The sequence below is a fragment of the Leiobunum rupestre genome, chromosome 5, assembly GCF_980474605.1.
Source record: "Leiobunum rupestre chromosome 5, qqLeiRupe1.1.hap1, whole genome shotgun sequence".
In the NCBI taxonomy this organism is placed as follows: Eukaryota; Metazoa; Arthropoda; class Arachnida; order Opiliones; family Sclerosomatidae; genus Leiobunum; species Leiobunum rupestre.
In genome coordinates, this window is record NC_143388.1 from 24,591,897 (window position 1) to 24,615,820 (window position 23,924).

Consider the following 23,924-nt stretch of genomic DNA (forward strand, 5'->3'; position numbering starts at 1 on the left):
AAATATATTGAATTAAATATACTACATTGTTTTAAAAATATTTTAACTCATTACCATGAACATAAAACTACAGTAGTTTGTTCTCAGTCGCAGGGAGGGAAGGGGTTCGTTAGTATGACGTTCAAAGGTATTTTTGATTGACAACGTTTCGAAATTTTTTATGGACAAGGCTTGGGGCAATCTTTTCGTTGGAATAACAATAGTGTAAAATATTAACAAGATGATTGTATAGGTATTATTCTAAGATTACGAGTAATTTTCTTCTAGAGCAAATCCCAGAAAAGTGTTGTGGATCGAGTGAAGAACAAACCTCTGTCTCCTGATTGGTTTAAGCATAAGTAACATAATACCTCTAAGTATGACATTAGGAAATGTTTTTAATAAATCCTTCTTCTAAATCCTTCTGACAACATAAGCAGCCGACGTTCATATACCAATGAAAAAAGGTTGATAGTTGTAAAAATCAGCCGTAAGATGTCGCTTCAATCACAAATATCACGTGACTAGGCTGGATAACCCCCCATTTTCTTCCCCCTTTTTCAAAATACCTTCCACGTGAAAATGAAAGAAAAACTGCCCAACAATTTCTTTATACGTCTATTGTTTTTTTTGAGTACTAAATGATTGGCCAAAATTGAACTCTGAGTCCTTTTAGATGACTAATAGAAAAATTCAAATCTCCGAGGGTTACCTTCCGGGTTACAGAGTTGATAGTTGTTTTACTGAAGAAATAATGTAGAAAGAAAAAATGCATGAGCAAGGCTACAAGTGTCATACTTCGAGGTATTATGTTACTTATGGTTTAAGTTATTACTTAAATAGCAGAAAGCCACCGTCCATCTTAGCCCCAGATGGTGGAAAGCGTAATGATATATACCGTTATCCATGATAAAAATGAATACATGACTTCCCGTGAAGTTTTAGTGTAAGCACTAACAGCTTATACTTGCATCACAGGCTCGACTACATCCTAGTTTTAAAAATAAACGCAAGGATTTTATATTCAATCCGATTAGAACTGCACTTATTTTATGCTTTTGTCCCATTGGGTCGATTCTCATTCGACCGACATTTTGTTTGCTCACAAGTGAAAGCATGAAACCTAACCTAACCTAACCTAACCTAAACTAACCTTACCTAACCTAACTTCTATAAACTTTTTCGAATAAATGGGATTCGACCCAATGGGATTGCAAAATTAGAATTCGATCAATTGGGAAAGTAAATTTTTTGATTCGATCCATTGGGAATTCGACCCAATAGGATTCTATCCAACGGTAATATACCTTATTTTGTTCGGATTTATATTTAATTTTTTTATCCCGAAGGGTGTAGACTTCCTTCGAAGACAATTTGCATTTTGGGCACATTTCAAAGGCCTCTCTGTTCCAAAATTCCAATATAATTTGACAATAAATCAGTTTTAGTAGAAGGCGAATATCGTGTGTCGGTTAGGAAGCGTGTTCATGTCATTTATTCATTGGCTCGTTAAGAGATCATTTTAAAGGCGAACATGTCTCGAACACCCACTCGACGCCAATTTTCCAATTAGCGTGCTTTTGTTTTGACATCCGAAGTGCACGGCGTCGACCACAGATTGAAAATAATTGAATTGGCCGCCGCATCGGGAAATATATCCTTCGTGGTCTTACGTGGGTAGATTAATTTCACGCTATACGCGTATCCACTTTGGTGTCACGATAACCTCTTTAATTTATTTTCGAATTTCGATAAAATCGTGATTTTTATATTAAAAATAGTGGGGTTATTATCAGATCATTTTATATACCAACTCTGACTAACATAAAATTAATTTTTTATTGATAATAGTTGATTTTAGAGAATAAAATCTTGCCCAAATTGTATCAGTGTACTAGCGGGGATAGTATACCCGCTATTTCCCGGGGAAAAGTGCCTATTTGTTTAACCAAGGAAATAAGCGCCTGTGATCAAACTCTGAATTAAGAAACTCTGTGTTTTGGTTAAGATCAAAGTATAGTATCTTGCATATTGCGGATTTACCTAATTATTAAATTAATTCAATTAATTAAAGTTGTTTTGCCGACCGTAACCGTCAAAAACCACAGTCAGTGTACCGTGAGATAGTATACCAAATGCGGTCGACCTAAGTTGAAAACTGTAGATTATTATAGCGGACAAACATATATACAAACACTCATTTTTAAAGATTAGCGATTTGCACACACGCTAGTCTACCCCCTCGATTGCAGAGCCATTTTAAAATGATAATGGATGGTATCTGAGTACACTAAATAAAAATGAATAAAAGGTGATTACCGTAATGATTACAGCCTGATTGTACGCCGACTACGGCCCGTATGCGCCGCTCCGCGTTTATACCACCACTTTAGGCCCTTAGGCGTAAAATGATTTCAGGGCCCGTTTTGCACCCTCTCGAGCCCTACTTGTTTAATGCTACGTGTTGCACCCCCCCCCCCTAAATAATAATCACATCAAAGATATTTTGGCTAGCTCATAACATACTTAACATAAACGGGCTCGATTTGTCTTATTTTTTGCTAAAACGACTTCGGATGATTCAAACGCCGACATTTATGTACGCCTGATTCCTCAAGTAGGTAGTCTCATCAAATTAAGGCATTGGCAGGGGTAAATAGAGTGGACGTATAGCATTCGAACAAAGTCTCCATTCAAGTGCCGTTGAGCAGAAATCTAACTTTATCGGGGACCCCACAGCCTACGAGGCAACGACAGCGTCAGAAACAAGTGGGCCCGGCAGTCCCTAAAAGTAGTCTCACACGAGCTTACCTAACAAATATTTGACATATATATATATATATGGAGCAAAAAAACTCCGAAATGTGTTGTTCTAACCAGCCCAAAAAACCGCCGTCCACCCAACGATTTTTCCCCGCAACAGCGTTCCCAAAATAGCCCAGTTTGTGCGGGAAACCGGCCATCAGGCAACTCTGCCCCCACCCGTCCTCTCCTATTCTCGCAATGTACTACCCACTCCCTCGCCCAGTGGCGTAGCCAGAAATTGGTCAAGGGGGGTCTAAGTATGTGAATGTTAAGAGGGGGGTCGAGAAGGGGGTGAAAATTAAGTACAGTCAAAGGTAGGCCGAAGGGGGGTTTGAACCCGGAAACCCCCCCTTGGCTACGCCACTGCCCTCGCCGCCTATCTCTCTCTCTCTGAACGGCTAATGAAATATGCCGCTCACTCGCATCTCGTGCTCGTTTTATAAAGTTCGTGCTTTTTAACGCTCCCGATTTTTAGAGATTTTTCCTAGTTCAAAGTGCCGCACAGGCTTGTTTTTAATATTTTTCCGGTTCGAGAACGTTCCAGCTTCCTTTTGGGAAAATTATTTTTCCAAAAGAACCGATATTTTCGGTTTTTCGACCGTTTTTCGGTTTTCGTTTTTTCGCCGAAAAGTCGATTTTTCGGCTTTTTAGGCTTCACAGCTTTTGAAAGTTTTAATTTCGCGCGCGCGCGCGGAATTTAACTTTCAAATCTCGCGCTATGGCTTCAAAAGTCGAAGCGCTTTCCAACTCGTCTCCTCCTAACCCTACTCGTTCAACTAACAACTCGACTCCATCTAACCCTACTCGTTCAACTAACTACTCGACTCCATCTAATGCTAATGACAACTCACATCGTAAATCCTACTCTAATATTGCCTCCAAGAATTTCAACCGTACCAACACGAATCAAGCCAACCAGATTCTACTAAAACGATACGCCTTTCGCTCTAGGCCGAACGGAAACAATTTTTCAAACAAGAAGATAACTGCATCCAATGGTATTTTAATTGATTCTTCAGTTTATCCTTACTCTAATAAGGAATTTATTGACGCCATCAAATCTGCAACAAATCCCAGCCAAATATACTCTTTCGCTAGAGTACAGGGAACTTTTCAACTCTTTTTCATCAACCCTTCGTGGGCAACGGACTTAAAGACCAATGGTCTCCCAATGCCGGATCGAACCTTGGTCCAATGCCATCCTATAGGCACACCTCCGACGCGCGTGGTGGTGTCAGATGTTCCGTCCCACTTTGAAAATGCGGACTTACGTGAATTGATGTCCAAATATGGTTCAGTCACCGGGCCGATAAAGACACTTCGTGCCTCGTACACAGATCCCGACCTTCCTGCCTTGCAGAGTTTCCGACGACAAGTCATGTTAAAATTCCCTACCTCTCATGCCCGTGAAGCCTTGCCAGAACGAATTTTCGTTGAATTGGATGATGTCCCGTACACATTCTTTGTTTCTACAGAAATTAAATGCTATTCTTGCAATGAAACGGGTCATACCCGCGATCATTGTCCCAAAACTCAAGAACATGTCGCCCACCCCAACGTTGAGGCCATGAACACTGAAGACCCTAACACCGCTCCTAAAATCATTGATATTTCTGACACTCCGTCCTCCATCTTGACCAAGAAGATCGACAAACCAATGGAAGAGGATCCCGAATCTTCGATCCCTAACTTGGACATGACCCCAATTGCCTCTAGTGTTGATGAAGATATGGACGTTTTCAAAACTCCAATTAATTCACCGACCCGTAAACATCCTCCCGGTTTCACCGTCCTCAATAAGAACAAGAGGCAATCGCCAGCCACAGAGTCTTCCGCTGGTCCCCCAATGAAACTTTCCATCATTGAACCTTCTTATCCTAAAGCGAGGTCACAAAAATCTGCTTCTTCCTACTCCAGCGTCACTTCAGAGAGTGACCTGACGGATTTTCTTGACTCTGACTGTGACCCGAACTCTTCAACCTCCATTCCGCTCAGCGACTCGTCACTAGTTAGCCTTTTCGATGTGATGTACCGATCCAAGATCCCCATCCTTGTCCATGTCCGCCAGTACACAAACTCTCCAGTTGCTCTGATAAAGCAGCTAGAAAGCATCAGAAAGAATGAAGCCACCTACCGAAAGAGTCCTCTTTCTAGGATGTCTAAACAGGCCATCTACCAGTGGGAGCGTAAAATCATGAAAGAAGTAGTAGCGGAATCGTCTAACTAATTTTTATGGGTATTTTTTTTTATTTATTTTTTTATTTTTACTCCGTATTTTACAAAATTTTATTTATTTTTCTATGAACTGGTTAATTTTATTTTTATTTTTTTATGCTCTCTATATATTCCTTAAATGTTAGGGGCATTGGTACCCCCGAGACCAATACTCGCGCGCGTTTATTTATTCAAAATTCCTTTCCTGATATACTTTGTCTTCAAGAGACTAATGTTAAAAAGGATTTTGGGGCGTCATACCTCTGGAAACACTGGTCGTATTCTTTCGAACACGCTTTTGCTTCTAAGAATGGTTCTGGTGTTTCCATCGGTGTGAAGCCCCAATTCCTCCCTTTCGTTCGTGAAGTCAAAATTCATCTAAGTTATTTGGTTTATATTCGTTTCGAATTCACCCCTCAAAATTTCACACACGTATTCTCTGTTTATATTCCGTCTAACGACGATCAAGTTGCGTTAGACGTTCTTGATCATTTAAAAGTGCTAATTGAAAATTTACCTGTTGGCGAATCTGTTATTTTAAATGGTGATTTTAATTGCCCAGTTATTTTACGTATCGCCAATCCGCTTTTGAAAATTCGGTCTAGACCGGCCTTTTGGAAGTTGGATGTTAAAGCGCTTGAAGACCATGACTTTGTCAAAGACGCTAAAACGTTTATTCGCGATTCAGTAAATGAACAGGCTTCAACCACCACTAACCGCTCTTGGTGCCAGTGGTGGTTTGACGATTTTAAACCGAATGTCCGCGCGCTTTGTCGCGAATTCGGCAATTATAGAGCTAATTTAGAACGGTCTCGTTTACGTGAACTGCAACGAGAAGTTCACGCTTTTAACGACCCAGAAAGCCCCGATGCCAAAGAACTTCGGTCTCAATTGAACGACTGCCTGAATAATCGTGCCAAGGACGCGCTCTTAAAGTGTCGAATGACTCACGTTGCCAATGTTGACCAGCCCTCGGCAGAATTCTTCCGTTGGACTTCGCGAGTATCCTCCTCTGCGAAGCCAATGGATAGTGTCTTCGACTCAAACGGTGACTTAATCTCCGATCCTCCACGTCTACGCGAAACTGTCATTAGTTTTTATTCCGATCTCTACTCTAATCCAAATTCTAATTCTGCTCCCGCTTCCGCCTTACCTCCATTACTGCAAAATTTACCTAAACTCTGTCCGGATTCCGCTGAGTCCCTCAAAAATCCGTACTCTTTTACCGAAATTTCACGAGCCCTCAAATCTCTGTCTCGAGGTCGTTCTCCCGGTCTAGACGGCCTCCCCGCGGAATTTTATCTAACCTTTTGGGACGAAATAGGTCAAGCTTTATTCCAAGTTTACCGTGAACTCCTTCGTGATATGAAAAATTCGCCATACATCAATGCTTTCTCGAAGTCTGTCATGTGTCTTTTGCCAAAGAAGGGTGACCCTCGCGATATTCGTAATTGGCGTCCCCTTTCTTTGACAAACGTCGACTACAAAATTTTCGCTAAAGTCCTTGCCCTTCGCCTTAATAAAGTTCTTCCTGATATTATCTCCCCCTCTCAAACTTATTCGGTTCCTTCTCGCACTATTTTTGATAATTTAAACGTTCTTCGAGATCTCATTGATCTCGCTGACGCTAAAGATGAACCCCTCGCTTTCGTGAATATAGACTTCGAGAAAGCATTTGACTCTATCCTCCATGATTATCTTTTCAAAACTCTTCTCGCTTTCGGATTCCCTTCTGAATTTTCTGTCCCTCTTGCTATGCTTTACCGCAATTCCTCTTTTCATATCAAAATTAATAACTCGCTAACCCCATCTGTTAAATTTAATCGTGGCATCCGCCAAGGCTGTCCCCTATCTGGCGCTTTATTTTCGATCGCTATTGAACCTCTACTTCGCTTAATTGATCTTCAACTCGCTCGCCCTAACGAATTAGTTCCTCACCGAAGTCTAACTAATGTCACGTATGCTGATGATTTAACCGCTCTTCTGCGTAAAAACGTGGAATTTCCAATCCTAAGAACGTGCCTTGACACATTTTGCGTCCATTCTGGAGCGCGCGTTAACAACTTAAAAACCGTTGGCCTTTGGTGCGGTATGTGGCGTGGTCGCGTTGACTCCCCATTAGGATTTTGTTGGTCGTCTGACGGTCACAAATTCTTGGGGGTCCACCTTGGTAATAGTTCGACTCTCATTTCGAAAAATTGGAGTGACCTTGAAGAGAGTTTCCTTCGCGTTCTCGCGCGTTGGCGTCCAATAAAACCTCATTGCTCGTTATATGGTCGTGTCAACATCGCCAATCAGTTGGCTGCCAGTGTATTATGGCATAAACTGAAAATTTTGAACCCTCCGACTGATTTTGTTGATAGGTGCCAAAAAGCCCTCGAAGCGTTCGTTTGGGACAAGGTCCATTGGGTGAAAAACGAATACTGTCTTCTCCCTAAGCAAGTTGGTGGCCTAGGACTGGTTTCAATTGCCGAAAAAATTCGTAGCTTTCGCGTGGCGAATGTTGCGAGCCTTCTCGAAACTGACCCCTCCCAACCTAATCATGTAACCGCTAAAGCTTTCATTCATGGAATATCTCATTCCCTTACTACTCATTTTCTCACAAATAAACCTCGTCTTACCAATTCGAAATTTTTTTAAACTTGCTCTTGAAAATTCGACTGTGGATGTTTTGTCAAATATCCCCCTCTTTGATAACCCCGCCATCACTGACTCTGATAAGACCCCCTTTTTAGGTTTCCTCTTTAACCGGTTTGTCCGTGATGGAGTTTCCTCTGTCATGGATCTTCTTGACTCTGACTCTCTATGGTGGCGTCGGATCCCAAATTTAGTTTCATCACCCGAATCCGTCTCCCGCTTAACTGTTAAATCTTTCAAGGCTCTACAAAAAGGCGTACTCGACGCTTTCCCTGATATTTTTGATAATTTCGGAGTTCGAGATAACTTCATTTTTGGGGGATCTCTTTCTCCCACTATCGTTCTAAATTTACCCGGTTCTTGTCGCACGAACCTCTTTCTTTCTGGTATTGGTATCTCTCGACTCGCATACTCCCACCTCATTCGCACCACTAATTTTCCAAATCCAATTTTCCCTTCAGACCTATCCATTCCAATCCCACCAAAATTCTGGAGAATAAACACTGTCAGTCCTCTTTCGGCTCGTCATGAAAACGCAACCCAGTGGCGTTTACTTCATGATGCCCTTCCCGTTCCAACACGACTGCACCATTACGACCCTGACACTTATCCAACGCGCGACTGTCCCTTCTGTCCATCTGTAGGGAACGTCGTGCATATGTACTACTCTTGCCCGATTGTCACGACCATCCTGATCGACGTTCAAATACTTCTCTCAAAATTGTTAGGCCATACCCATAGTTCCCATCATTATTGGTTTTTAGTTCCTAATTTTCACTCCCATCGCGCTTGCAACCTGGCCTATGTTCTACTTAAAGATACGCTGTATCGTAACGGTCTGCGAGACGGGTACGCCAACAACTTCTCCCGTCCGTTGCCTGAGTTTATAAAGTTCATATTTAATCGCTTTCGTGGTAGATTCATCTCCCGAATTAAATTAGCCTACTCTTTTGCCCAGAAAAATGATAAAATGAAAGAATTTAATTCTACTTGGCGTGTCAATTTGAATGAACTTAAAAAATTTATGTAATTCGGTTGTTATTCGGAAAAAATTTTACTCTTGCATATATTTATTCGTTTACTTTTAATTTGTTATTGTAACCTAAAATTTCAAATATCTGTCTTATCATTGATTAATTTCACATGAAAATGTTGTAACTCTTAAGCTTTTAACCTAAGAAATGATTTGATGTTTACATTTTGAAGAATTTGTAAAAGTTATCACTCATGTAAGGACATAGTTGTATTTATTCATCACTATTTTGTAAAACTAACTATGTTTTGGCTATAATAAAGCCTTTTTATACTCTCTCTCTCTCTCTCTCTCTCTCTCTCTCTCTCTCTCTCTCTCTCTATCTCTCTCTATGCCGTTACAAGGCAAACGGCAGCGGTGGCGGCGGCGGCGGTGGCGGCGGCGGCGCAAACTGGGCCGGTCACAGGAGTCTTACTCTTGCCTATACTAGGCTCGTGTAAGACTAAAAACGTTAAATTCCCCCTAATTATTGGAATACCATTTACTATTTTAACCCTAACGCTTTCAAAGTTATGTACAATATGACAGCGGCGGTGGTGACGGCGGCTACGTACCGTGTTAAAGTAGTAATTCCCCAATCGCGACAGAGTAAAAAAAACCTATAATAGGGTACATCAACAGTGGCGTTGTTAGAGTGTTTTAGGGGGTTTTAGGGTGCGTTTGAGAGACTATGGCGATATGTGAAAGATTATTATTATTATTATTATTATTATTATTATTATTATTATTATTATTATTATTATTATTATTATTATTATTATTATTATTAAAAAAATTATTTATTTTAATTTATACTGATATATAACGATAGTTAAATTCACAGAATTTTTCAAAAAAATTAAAATATAAGATGTTTTTAGTTTTTAAAATGTTTCGATATATTCCCTTAAATATGGGATCTAAACTTAGGGAAATTGTAAAAAAATTTGGATGCCAGGATGACACGGTAAAAAGGTTTATGGCTTAAAACATATTATTAAAAATCTCGCCATTCTAAAAATATCTTCACCGAATGACCGTTAAAATGCAACTTGGCGTAATATGTCGAAGTGAATCCATCGAGGGTATCAAGCTATTTTAAGGCATTCCTTAAGCCTAACGCGTCTATGGCTAGAAGGCGATAGGCTTCGAAACGCCGTTACCCGTCCGAGTAGCCGTAGAGACGGAATAGTCGTACTTAAGTCGCCCCCTCTAATGGCGAAAAATGTAGTATTTGTAAGGGAATTAAGTCGTAGGTGTTGATTAATTTGGGATACGCGAAAAAAAGTCTGGGCTGCGGCGAAGAGGACAACGACATGCCCGGAATTCAGAACGCATTCCAATTGAACAAGACGCGCGAGTCAGACGTCCGTCTGCAATTTTCATTACGAGTTACGCAGCCACCATATCATCATCGTGCCACCCCTCCAAAAAGGGGGAAACGTTGGCTTCAATTCTCTCTCTCTTCAAGATCTTTTAAATACGGAATACAATATCTTGAAGATAATATACAAAAAATAGTATTCCTTTATATCTGAGACAGAGTTTTAAGGGTTACGGGTTTGAGATTTTGAGATTTTAAAAATATATTTCCAGATTTATAAAATACATTTCAGGATTTTAAAAGAGATTTCGAGATTAAAAAAAAGATTTAGATATTCAAGAAATAGATTTACAGATTTAATAAATAGATTTAGAGATTTAAAAAAAATATATCGAAATTTTAACAAATATTTTTGAAGCTTTCAAAAATACATATCGCGTTTTTAACAAATAGATATCGAAATATTAACAAATAGATACCGAGATTTTAACAAATAGATTTATAGATTTTCAAGAGGATATAGATTTGCAAGATAAATTTCGATATTTTAACAAATAGATATCGAGATTTTAAAATAAGATTTTAAGGTTTAAAAAATAGCTTTTGAGATTTACAGATTTAAATCTTCATATTTTATTTAGCTTCAAAAATGCAAATATTCGGGATTTGAATATCCATCAAATTTCAATACTATATCACGTTGATTCCCAGATTTCCTAAATTATTTTCCATTAAAAATATATTTGATACGAAAGCGTACAAGATTTGGAATAAGCGAGCGCCAGAAATATTCCCTTTTTCAATCCAATTGTTACGAATGTGACTTTGATTAGAAGCAGCTTGTGGGACGAAATGATATATTACCTAATACAGTCTAATTCGAGCAAAAAGTTCTAAAACGAACGTCGATATGGGACAAAAACCGCCCATTGTCCGCGGAATTATTGCACGGAGACATTTCCATCCGGCGAGACAAAACTTGGCATTTATCATTAGTGGAAATATTTCTGTCGTTAGCCAAATAAATGTTTGCAGCGCGCCAATGCAATTTTTGACGAGCAAAGGGGGCCTCAACCAGAAAACTCCACTTCACGGAATTTCGCCTTTTTAACCGCGAAGGAAACTTACACCAGCTACTGCCCCCAAAAACGGCCCAGGGGGGCCTGAAACATTTTCATATTTCGTATAATGGAATCTTTGTTTTCTTACAAAAAATTTCTAACTCGTAAGAGCTATACGAGAGCCGTACAACAAAATTTCTGAGTTTTTAAGGGGGGTGTTTATGCTCGGGTGGATTCCGTTTGACAAATTTCGAGGAATTGCTGAACACTGTGGATGTTTTGGGTCGTTTTTCAATAGTTTTGTTTTACTCAGGGTCAACGAGAAAGCGTCGGGTATCTAAGAATTTGGAAACGCTGAGATTCTAAGCTAAGCTTTGAATAGTCGGCCATCTATCTAAGGACGATAGACAAGTTTATATTATTTCAACAAGCGCGATATAAAAATTAACTGGCTCTTGGAAATATTACTTCTTGGCGATTTCATTGAAGACGTTTTATTTAACGTAGAAATACCAATCTTGAATGTAATCGGGTGAACAGGGAACGCACTTTCCGAATGGTGATTCCCAGAAGAAAAACCACGTCTCTCCTCGTGTACAATATGTGGCTCTCTCTGTCAGGGTCACCGAGAGCGGGCCCGGGCCCCGGTAAAATATAAATTCCTGGCCCCAAAGAGAGCCTTAACTACGGGCGGCGATCGGAAAATATTTCTGTGTGGGCACGGGTTTTTATTTTTTTATCCAAAAATGCATATACTTAAATCTTAAGCAAGGAAATGTACCGCTCTAAATTTTTATTACTGTATATATTTTTTTAAAAGCGTTCTTTCTAATATCTCATCCGTCAATGAATACATTGATAATAAAAGTTAAGTCGATATCTTTAGAAAAATACCGGTGTACATGGCTAGATAATTACGTTTATTCCCATTCGACCGAAATCCCATTCGTCCGAAAGAATTTTAAAATGTAGCCCAATTGGCGGGATGATTTGGTATTTTATTTATAAGGTATGTACTATCGAAGATCCATGTTTAGGTTAGGTTAGGTTAGGTTAGGTCAGGTTAGGTTAGGTTAAAGTTGGTTAAGTTTACTATTTCAGTTTTGGTTCAGTTACTTTTCTTGACTAGGTGAAGATAAAAATATAATTCATGCTCATTCCATTTTATTTTCAAATAAAATGCATTGTACAAAGATATTAAAATGGCTTATTATTGATGTATAAATACCCTCCTTTATTAGCTATCCGCTCCATTGCAAACGACTTCAGTAACTAAATTGAAAACATAGCAAAAGCCAATTTATATAGCAGCGTTCGGTCGAATGGGACACATAAAAGCGTTCGGTCGAATGGGACACATAAAAACCGCACGTTTCGGCGGAATTCGGTCGAATGGGACACCTCAAAAACCGCCTTCGGTCGAATGGGATTTTGGTCGAATGGGACTAAAGCAGATAATTAAGCCCTTCTTGGCCACATACTTAACGAAGGTATTTTAGGTAAAATAGGGTACACGACGGGGCGATTTTCTGTTTGGACGAATCTATCGAAATCAATTTTACGGCTATATCATCTTAATGCTACTCGCATCTCAAAATAACTTCTGTAAAAAGACTGAATTCGGACCCAAATAAAGGCAGTGAGATTATAAACTTTTCCCTGATTGCTATTTTTCCTGAAATTTATTTCTGTGGGGGCTCTGCCCTCGTTTGTTTTTCCCTGTGGAGGCTCGGGCCCTAGAGCCCCCACGGGATCGCCGTCACTGAGATAGCTATATTCTTACTGAGATAATCTAGGGTGAAGTATACCTCGATTGGTCAAACTCGGGCCCCGGTAATTGGTACCGGCTTCCCCCCCAAGTTGCGACTACATATTATTCGTTAATCCGAACACATTCTTGGAAATACTGAACGTAACACGATTCCGTTTAATGTTTCCGCACTTAAGCTCGCTAATTCCTTGGCCTAACCAGTTATTATTTCAATAACACTAATTCACCACAAGCACTTTCGTAGGATTCGAGTCAATTACTAAAAAAAAAACAGGCTTAATTATTTTGCCTAATTAAGGAACCCAGTTACCATCCATTAAAGGTACTGGGGTGGGGTCATTTAACCCCCCCAGAATTTTACTAATTGTAGTTTGTATAACGCTAATATTAGTGTACTCAAACGTCAGTCACTCTCTACAAAATTACGGCTTTGGCGTCGAGAATTCAAATTCGGCGTCAAGTTGAAAAGCACTTCGAATTAATGTGACGTTAATTTGCATTTCCCTTAAATCTGAAGGAGATAACCCAGGAAATTTGAAACGAGAAGTGTATTTGTGTTTTATGAATGAAACATTTTCATTATGTTTCATTCATACATTACAGTAAGACCGCGTCTATACACGAGTTTGTTGAAACATTTTGTACGGTTTTCTCAACCTCTTCTAGAAATGGCCGTACAGTCTGATGAAATTAGCAAATTTCTCTGTCTCAGCGAGTACACTTGTGGGAATATTGTGTCGCAAATTAAGTCGTAATTTCGGTAAACCCACGCGCGAATTACGTCATATCCTTTTTTGGAAATCAGTCAATCATGGGAAATCATTTAAACTATAGTTTTTCAAGCTAAAATTGAATTTAGTACAAATTAAAAATTATTAAAACATTTTGAAATAATGATCAATTTAAAAAACTGTGCTAGATCAATAAAAATGGATGAAACACTTTTGTTAATAGACGCGTAATATTGAAAAAAAGTTATAGGTTTAGAAATTACAAAGTTTTATTTTAATTATATTATTAGAAATGGTTTGTTTAATACCCCATTGATTTGGTTATGATTTCTTGAAAACTTAAAGGGTATATAACCTCCAACGCGTTTCTTTACGGAAGATCTCCAACAATTTGAGGAAGCACCTCTGAAAACCAACCACTAAGAAGCGCCTCAAACGTCAAAAGCCATAATTGGAAGCTTTTGGGCAGTAGAATTACTTGAGATTTTTTATTATTTATTTTTCAAATACTATAGCTTTAATAATGTTTAGAGTGCACTATAGCTTTTATAATTTTTAGAGTTCTCTATAGCTTTTATAATTTTTAGTGTTCTCTATAGCTTTTATAATTTTTAGAGTTCTCTATAGCTTTTATAATTTTTAGAGTTCTCTATAGCTTTTATAATTTTTAGAGTTCTCTATAGCTTTTATAATTTTTAGAGTTCTCTATAGCTTTTATAATTTTTAGAGTTCTCTATAGCTTTTATAATTTTTAGAGTTCTCTATAGCTTTTATAATTTTTAGAGTTCTCTATAGCTTTTATAATTTTTAGAGTTCTCTATAGCTTTTATAATTTTTAGAGTTCTCTATAGCTTTTATAATTTTTAGAGTTCTCTATAGCTTTAATAATGTTTAGAGTTCTCTATAGCTTTTATAATTTTTAGAGTTCTCTATAGCTTTTATAATTTTTAGAGTTCTCTATAGCTTTTATAATTTTTAGAGTTCTCTATAGCTTTTATAATTTTTAGAGTTCTCTATAGCTTTTATAATTTTTAGAGTTCTCTATAGCTTTTATAATTTTTAGAGTTCTCTATAGCTTTTATAATTTTTAGAGTTCTCTATAGCTTTTATAATTTTTAGAGTTCTCTATAGCTTTTATAATTTTTAGAGTTCTCTATAGCTTTTATAATTTTTAGAGTTCTCTATAGCTTTTATAATTTTTAGAGTTCTCTATAGCTTTTATAATTTTTAGAGTTCTCTATAGCTTTTATAATTTTTAGAGTTCTCTATAGCTTTTATAATTTTTAGAGTTCTCTATAGCTTTTATAATTTTTAGAGTTCTCTATAGCTTTTATAATTTTTAGAGTTCTCTATAGCTTTTATAATTTTTAGAGTTCTCTATAGCTTTTATAATTTTTAGAGTTCTCTATAGCTTTTATAATTTTTAGAGTTCTCTATAGCTTTTATAATTTTTAGAGTTCTCTATAGCTTTTATAATTTTTAGAGTTCTCTATAGCTTTTATAATTTTTAGAGTTCTCTATAGCTTTTATAATTTTTAGAGTTCTCTATAGCTTTTATAATTTTTAGAGTTCTCTATAGCTTTTATAATTTTTAGAGTTCTCTATAGCTTTTATAATTTTTAGAGTTCACTAGAGCTTTTATAATTTTTAGAGTTCTCTATAGCTTTTATAATTTTTAGAGTTCTCTATAGCTTTTGTAATTTTTAGAGTTCTCTATAGCTTTTATAATTTTTAGAGTTCTCTATAGCTTTTATAATTTTTAGAGTTCACTAGAGCTTTTATAATTTTTAGAGTTATCTATAGCTTTTATAATTTTAAGAGTTCGCTAGCCCTTGTGTTAAATTCGTTAAAAATTTAACATTTACATACGCTCGCTTCGCTCCAAAAATGAATGATTAAAGACTATAAACGTCGATTAGACATTTTGAATAAACTTCCAAAATAAACCGTATAATAAAGTGGTGCTATGTGTCACTCCCGTTTGAGACGCCTGCTTGCAATGGCCTACGCGTATTTAAATTTTAAAAAGTTTGAAAAATAAATATTAGTCTGAATTTGGCCAAATAAACACGTGTATGAAGGTAATTATTTTAGAGTTTTCTTTGTCTGAACCGTAAAATAATTACGAAAGATCAGATATCAGATAATCTGCATTTAAGTTCAGAAATTAGCAATTTAGTTGATATGGGCCAAAATTCAAACAAGATAGTTTCAACTAGAAATTTACAGGGTTGCTCAAAATGCTTTTTTTTTTCAAAATGCAAAATACTTTCTCCATAACTCAAAATGCAAAATGCAAAATGCAAAATACTTTCACCATAACTCAAAATACAGAATACAAAATGCATTTTAAAAATTGGTTTTTCTAAATGCAAAATGGTTTTACAAAAGCACTGTGTTTACTTTTACCAATTACATGTAATTAGTAATAAGTTACCACTGTTAGTTTATAATTAGTAATAATTACTAATTAATTATTATTATTATTAATTAACAATAATTACGTAGAGATTTCAGAACCATTTCCGCGATGGCACTGTACGAATGTCCGTCTGCGTCTGAGTAAGTGAGTAACTGAGTATCGCCTTCTATGATTACTTGGGAGTAAATAGCAGACGAACATTCTCTACAAGAGCTGCGATGATGGTAGCAGAGTAAAAACATTTTGAACAACCCTGGAAACTAATCCGAATTACTGTTTATTTTGGTTAGCTTTATGAAAGATTACATATCTACAAAACGTATACGCCAGATCTGATGACAGATCAGTTCAGATCGGTTACTTGGGATCAAATTACTGGGTAGCGGAATGTAAAAGATAAACCTGATCTGACTAACGCCTCGAATAACTTGTCAAGTTCTGGCCATTGAAAGCATTACTGTGAGATATAAGTAGTTAGTTTTAAGACCGATAGATGGCGGTGCGATTTGGCACCGAAGAATACAAATAGTTCTTTTTAAAAAGCATGGACCAAGAATTTAAGGGGACTCACTTTTCCCGATATTTGGACACGGTAGGCGTTATTGTTTATTTTTACTTAACACAATGGTTAATTACCATTACTTAGTCTTTTAAAGGCCCAATTTCAAAAATAAAAGGTCAAAAACTTACTAAGCCTAATCATTTAACCGACAACAAGGGCGCCATTTTGTCAAAATTGAAACTACGCCGGAAATCGACTTCAACGACGCCTAGTTTGTCCACATGGAACTAAAATTAACCGTGATTTTCCTATTCCCAGTATTAACGCGTGCTTTTCAAAGCCTGAACAATAAGCCCCTTTAGATTCTTGGTATAAAGCAACTTGGTCTTCTTGTTTTAATGTGGCTCTTACGTCACAGTCTACAATCGTCATAGGTATATAGGTTTTTCTAGCGCGTACGAAGAATATACTAATAAAGCTGTGTAATAAAGACGCGTATTATATTTTTGTACTTTTATTTTATTTTTTGGAAACAACTATTTGATTCCCCAACAAAAGGCGATTTCATAAGTTTCTCAAACCACGAAAAAAGGTGCAACGCTATAGTATAAAAATAGCACTAACGCATATCTAATTCTAGAATATATATAGCAATGAAAAGTGAAAATTAGGCCCTGATTAATGATATTTTCGGTAACAGCGCATGAAGTCTGTCAAAAAGCAAGAACGGAGCCCAGACAAAAATTTCTCTTTAAAAGACTATTAACGAGACGATACCAGGGGCGAGGGGAGGGGAGAGAAACGCGTTTGAAGGGTCTTCTTGTCAGAAGATTGACAAAGGCTTAATGAGGATTTAATTTATTTCGACGGATCAACCCCATCGCAGCCCTTTCACCGCCTCGGGGGAAGTACACCACCTAACTAGACGTATTAAAACTTGTAGTTAAAAACGACTCGGGCCCAGAACGCGTCAATCGGAATACAAACGTAATAACAAGGTTTCCTATAACCACCGACAACGTACCTCGACACTGGCACTAGTCCGAAATATGCCGACTGAAAGGAACAAGGTGTACCCATAGACAAATAAAAGATTCTCCAGGACAGCTATCCTTTTCAAAACGCGTCTTCACAACGTAACCCTCGAATACTAGCGCCACCTTTCGAAAAAATGGTGAAAGCGTAGAATTACGTCACTTTGGGTACAGCTTACGTCACTGACTTTTTAGATAATTTTTAAACCGACGAATACCGACCGGAAAAACCAGCCGGATATTGTACCCAATTCCGGTTCATCCCCTTCCCCGCCCCCAAGTGGAGGGTTACATTGCCCGTGAACTAATACGTCACAAGAATACACACTATTAGTGTCTATTCTTGTGACGTATTAGTCTAAGCCACGCCTTATACGAATGACGTTTGATGACGATGAACGACCGAATTTTTTTATCGCGAGTTGTGCCGGTGGCCATTTTGTCTAACACAATTTTGGAAGTTTAGCTGTGTTTCTAAGCCTTGGCAGATAACTGGTGAAAATGTCTAAATGTGCAATACAAGGTTGTGGTAATAGAAATATTTTTCGCATATACCTAATTTTATCACTCCCAGAAATGTCTTCGGAATATCCAGCACAAAATTTATCCTTATTTAAATTCATTTTAACATTAATAGCACCACGATTAGCGACTAGGAGATATCACAGACAATATGGCCGCCCGACGTTTTTTTAAAACCGTTCCGATCCGAGATGGCAGTTTGGTCTTTACGCGGGAAATTCGAAATTGGGACTAAGCCCCGCCTCGTGAATACACACTATACTTAGTGCCATTTTCCTTTCAAAATTATTGACATATTTTAAATACTTTTTGTTGTACATATTTTTATTATGTCATTTTGTTGTTTTTTGTGCAGTTGTGCTCTCCTAAGTGGAGCCGCCCTATTCTAAAAGGGCGCGTAATGTACGCAAACTGAATAAACTCATTCATCCATTCATTCACATTGCGGAGACGACAATATTAGTACGGGGTAAGGCACGGGATTGCTGTCCTGGAGACTCTTTTATTTGTCTATGGTGTACCAAAGGTTTCGGAAATTATTGACCCAGGCTTAGCGATATGAATGTCAGAATGTTTTCTCGCTAGCTTGCGTAAAAAGCAAAATATTTAAGTTCTTTACTTTGTCGGGTTGAAAATAAAACCGCAAAAAATATAACTCCGTAGGGTAACGCGTTATCTTACTGGCTAATCCCAACTCCGTAGGGTAACGCGCTATCTTATTGGCTAACCCAACTCCGTAGGGTAACGCGCTATCTTATTGGCTAACCCAACTCCGTAGGGTAACGCGCTATCTTATTGGCTAACCCAACTCCGTAGGGTAACGCGCTATCTTATTGGCTAACCCAACTCCGTAGGGTAACGCGCTATCTTTCTTATTGGCTAATCCCAACTCCGTAGGGTAACGCGCTATCTTATTGGCTAACCCAACTCCGTAGGGTAACGCGCTATCTTTCTTATTGGCTAATCCCAACTCCGTAGGGTAACGCGCTATCTTATTGGCTAACCCAACTCCGTAGGGTAACGCGCTATCTTATTGGCTAATCCCAACTCCGTATGGCAACGCGCTATCTTATTGGCTAATCCCAACTCCGTATCGCAACGCGCTATCTTATTGGCTAATCCCAACTCCGTATGGCAACGCGCTATCTTATTGGCTAATCCCAACTCCGTATGGCAACGCGCTATCTTATTGGCTAATCCCAACTCCGTATGGCAACGCGCTATCTTATTGGCTAATCCCAACTCCGTATGGCAACGCGCTATCTTATTGGCTAATCCCAACTCCGTATGGCAACGCGCTATCTTATTGGCTAATCCCAACTCCGTATGGCAACGCGCTATCTTATTGGCTAATCCCAACTCCGTATGGCAACGCGCTATCTTATTGGCTAATCCCAACTCCGTATGGCAACGCGCTATCTTATTGGCTAATCCCAACTCCGTATGGCAACGCGCTATCTTTCTTATTAGCTAATCCGAAATCTATGGATTAACGCTTGATCTCATTGAGTAATCCGAAATCTATGGATTAACGCTTGATCTCATTGAGTAATCCGAAATCTAGGGTTTAACGCTTGATCTCATTGGCTAATCCAAAATCTATGGATTAACGCTTGATCTCATTGGCTAGTCCGAAATTTAGAGAATAACGCTTGATCTCATTGGCTGAGTCGTAGCTCAAGATTTCCATTTTAGGGTAAACGTTTATTGTACAGAACGATTTATTCGGAAAAGAACAGCCAACATAAGCGCGATAATAAACCAGTGGAGAATTGCATTTTCGGTTTGATTCGTAACGAGAGGCCGGCCACGAACGACAACGCAGCCAAGGACTAAGAGCAGAGTCACCTCAGACAGAGACACTCGAGAGGCGGCGTTTCTTTGCGGGCCAAAGGGGACCAATTACATTAACATAATGAGGCGTTGACGAGAATGCTGATGAAACATGGCGTCCGAGAGGGCTGTTTGCCTTTCTCTCACTTCGCGCCATTTTCACAGCTTCCATTTGCATTTACATCCCGAAATCATTTGGCAACGAGTTAGGGAATGGCACCTCCTTATTTGTACAAGCCGAGACCAGCCCCCCTCCACCCCCTTTTGACGCCATTGACTTTACCGGGTAATTCGTTCGAGGCTAAGAGAGAGTAGAATGCACCCTCTCGTACCCTTACGGCTAACTGAGAGATAACGCGTTTAGATTCGCATTCATACCGAAGATGGCATTAACATTCTTCGAGTTTAATCAGTTTGGCCCACGGCTCCGTCACCCCGGCGCGCTACCTTGTCATTACGGCGCTAGTCGCGGAATTGATGTCGAGAAACACATTCGCTTGATGTGTGAAATGAAACGCGTCTCAAACGCTCACTACCACTCCCTCCCCCTTCATGGACATTTGCCGAACAAATGTGGATAGACCATTTAGTACCATCGCGGCATACGTTCCGCATAATCAATTAATTTTAACACTAACTGTAACGCTGTTGGCTGCCTCGGCTTCAGATCAAAGGGCATTTTTGCACTTGAGAGAAATATCTGTGGGGAATTCGTACGAATACAGGGTGTTTCAAAAGGTTATGCAAAAATTTTAAGGAGTTGTAGGGGGTGGGTGAGTTGGGAAGTATGCCTGTTTTTTTCCCATTTTCCTAAGTTGAGTTGAAAGACAAAGCAAAGAGTATGGAGGAAATAGAGATAAAACAACCGGGAGGCGTCCGCAACGATACATTCACCACCGAGGGGGTTGACAATGGGGGAAAACATCTGTAAACCGAGCTTCAAAATAGCTACCGCAGCGCCCTTTCGGGATTCTTGTCCTGCTTTTCGTTTTGAAACTTTTGGTAGATTTAACTTTGCCATATTTATGATCTAAATTCATTTTCAAATTAAAAAGATACTCTAAGAAAAGACCAAGCGCTATCGAAGAATTCTCTTTGGCGCTATTGTTGCAATAGGTGATACTATAAAGTAAATTTGGTCTTAACCAACTTGTTAAAATGGGAAAACAAAATCACGTGACTACCTTTTCACAGCCAACTTCGATTCGGTAACTCGTGTAAATAGTTGGCCGTGCGACTTTAATGAAAAAATAAAATATTCCTTCCAGATACTGCAGACAGCTAATTAACTTACACTTTTCTATTACAAAATGTTTTAAATAATAATAATGATATATAGATCTTAAAAGAAATTGATTTGAAAATCTTCATCGGTTCATTGTGTAAATTGGCGCGTGCTTGCTCGGAAGGGATAATCTTATTGGCTAAGACAAATGCAGATAAATATTGCTAAGCCCACGTGATTCTATTTTATTATCAGAATAAATAATTACACGTGCGACGAAAAAATGGCCGATATCATCGAGATTCACGCGTTTTTAATTTAAAAACCCTTCCTTTTGACGGTTTTTATTTTGGAGCGAATAATTTCTTTTGGCGTCTATAGATAATTTAGACGAACCGATAAAAATTTAAACCACCATTAGCAAAATAAAATGAATAATAGTTCGTATTTCTTAGGATAGATGGCGGTACAGTTCTCCACAAAGTCACGTGACTACCATCTTTTCAGCCCCCCTGGACTTTATAGTTTCGCCTATTAAATATGTGCCTTTTCGATTACGAAGAATCCCGAAACGGCGCTGCGGTAGCTATTTTGAAGCTCGGTTTACAGATGTTTTCCCCCATTGTCAACCCCCTCGGTGGTGAACGTTTCGTTGCGGACCTCTCCCGGTTGTTTTATCTTTATTTCCTCCATACTCTTTGTTCAAAGTGTGGTCTACTAGCCCCTGGAAGTAGGCTGCAACAAGCGCGAAACCAAGCAGCAGGGAAATGCGAACATTAAGGTCTGAGTTCGTGTGATAGGTAAAAAAAGAATTTGTAAACAAAACTAGGTAACCAGCGTAAAAAAGTAAACTTAAACAGTATTTAAAGTCCCTGCTGCTTGCAGCCTACTTCCAGGGGCTAGTAGTCCACACTTTGGAGCTCTCTGGCGCTCTTTTAACTCATCGTAGGAAAATGGGGGAAAAACAGGCATACTTCTCAACTCACCCCCTACAACTCCTTAAATCTTTTGCACAACCTTTTGAAACACCCTGTATACTAGCGAGCTCTCTTAGCATTTTAGTACTAACAAGGAGACGACCCGAAGTGTTACACACCGATTTCGTTCAAACTCGGGGGATTGGTAGACCTTCATGTAACTTGAAAAATTGTAAAGGGAATTTATTCAATGGGCAACGGTTTTGCCATGGAAACGAAAAATGTTTTTAACAGCATAAAATTGAAATTCTCCCATTGAAAATAACATGGGATTTGGAGCGATTCCAAGGGTCCCCCATATGAAAGATTTTAATAAATTTAAAAAATTTAAAAATACCAAAATTTTGAAAAAAATGTAAAACATTGTACAAAAAAATCAAAATCACATTTTGATCAATTTGAACCAAATGGGTGAAAATGAACCGATATGGCTTAAATAGGAAAAATTTCAATTTTATGTTGTCAAAAACATTTTTCGTTGCCATGGCAAAACCGTTGCCCATTGAATAAAATCCCTTTAGGATTTTTCAAGTTACATGAAGGTCTACGAATCCCTCGAGTTTGAACGAAATCGGTGTGTAACACCTCGGGTCGTCTCCTTGTAAGTGCTTGACCTTTCCGCAGGCCGTAGTCTTAAGACACCATCTGTTGGTGACTTTTAGTATAGTTTTTAAGCCGGAGACAATGGCTCTCGCGACGATAGCACGAGCTTTCTTACCGATAGATAGCGCCTTATACGGATAACCTGCAGAAATTACGCGTTTCTGCTAGCTGTCACCTCCGTATTAACTCCCTTTGAAATATTTTATCTAGACCTTTATATACATTTCCTATATCTATGGTATTGTCTGTGTGAACTGAGCTTTGTCCCTCTTGTTCCAACTTGTTGGGAATTCAGTATCTTAATAGTAGCGAGTATTGTGATAAGAAATTGAGGCGTTTCTATGATTAGAAACACACTGTTACGATATTTAAAGAACTTGTCGGGAAATGTGTGGAATGAGAGACCACACACTGTACTCGTACCGGAGTTTGAGAATGAAACACTTGTGGCTTTCGACAATGTAACTCTGGCGCTCGCCCGCTCGGAAAGACTCTAATGTCAAAGTGCGTTTCTGTCACGAGCCCGCCGCGCCGATAGTGGCCTAATTTTGGACGTCTCTTTGCGTAGACGTCAGCGCTAAACCCTTTAAATTCAATTACTTCCATACGCAATTTTATTTACTCCGAAAAGGAACCGCGCTTGCTGAGTTTACAGAAACAATTTTCGATGGCTGGTTTGCACTTAAAGCGGAATTTTCGCCTCTGTTATCTTGGCGGTATTTTTTGTCGTTTGGTTTTACGGGTTTCAACGTATTCGCGCCGCGTGATTTCTAATCTGCGAAATTTCGGTCATTTTCCGCGAGAAGAAATTGGCGCAATACGCGTCAGTGAAAACCTGGCTCCAAGCGCCTATTTTCATCCGCAAAAAAACTCTGGAAATATGAAAGCCGCAAGAACTTCAAACAATTTCGTGCAGGACAAGCGACTAGTTTCACACTCCATCTTTAAAGATGAAGAATTAGAAAGCGTTTGTTGTGGGGTGGCGGCAAGAGGAGCCGGGTTCAATCCCAGCATGGGGCACTGAGTGAAACCTCGGAACTATTCCTTCTGCGTTGAGTTTGCAAATTATCTCCCCACTGGTTAAAGGGGTTTTCCATAAATCTTGTAGAGGTTAATGGTAATAGTTAGTGTAGGGAGCTGTTGGCTCGCCTGGAATGAAGGGCTACGTAATGTAACCCGACCATTGAAATCGCTATAGATGACGTGGGCATAAGGTGGTGCCTTGGGTATTAGCCTAGCTGATTATTATTATTTTGTCTATGGAAGAAACGC

General features: G+C 38.7%; 1 protein-coding gene across 1 annotated transcript in view; it reads right to left on the reverse strand.

Annotated features, from left to right (window-relative positions):
* The window catches only part of LOC149943921 (uncharacterized), a 47,604-nt gene that overhangs the window by 16,643 nt on the left and 7,037 nt on the right, over positions 1 to 23,924 (reverse strand). The window lies entirely within an intron of this gene.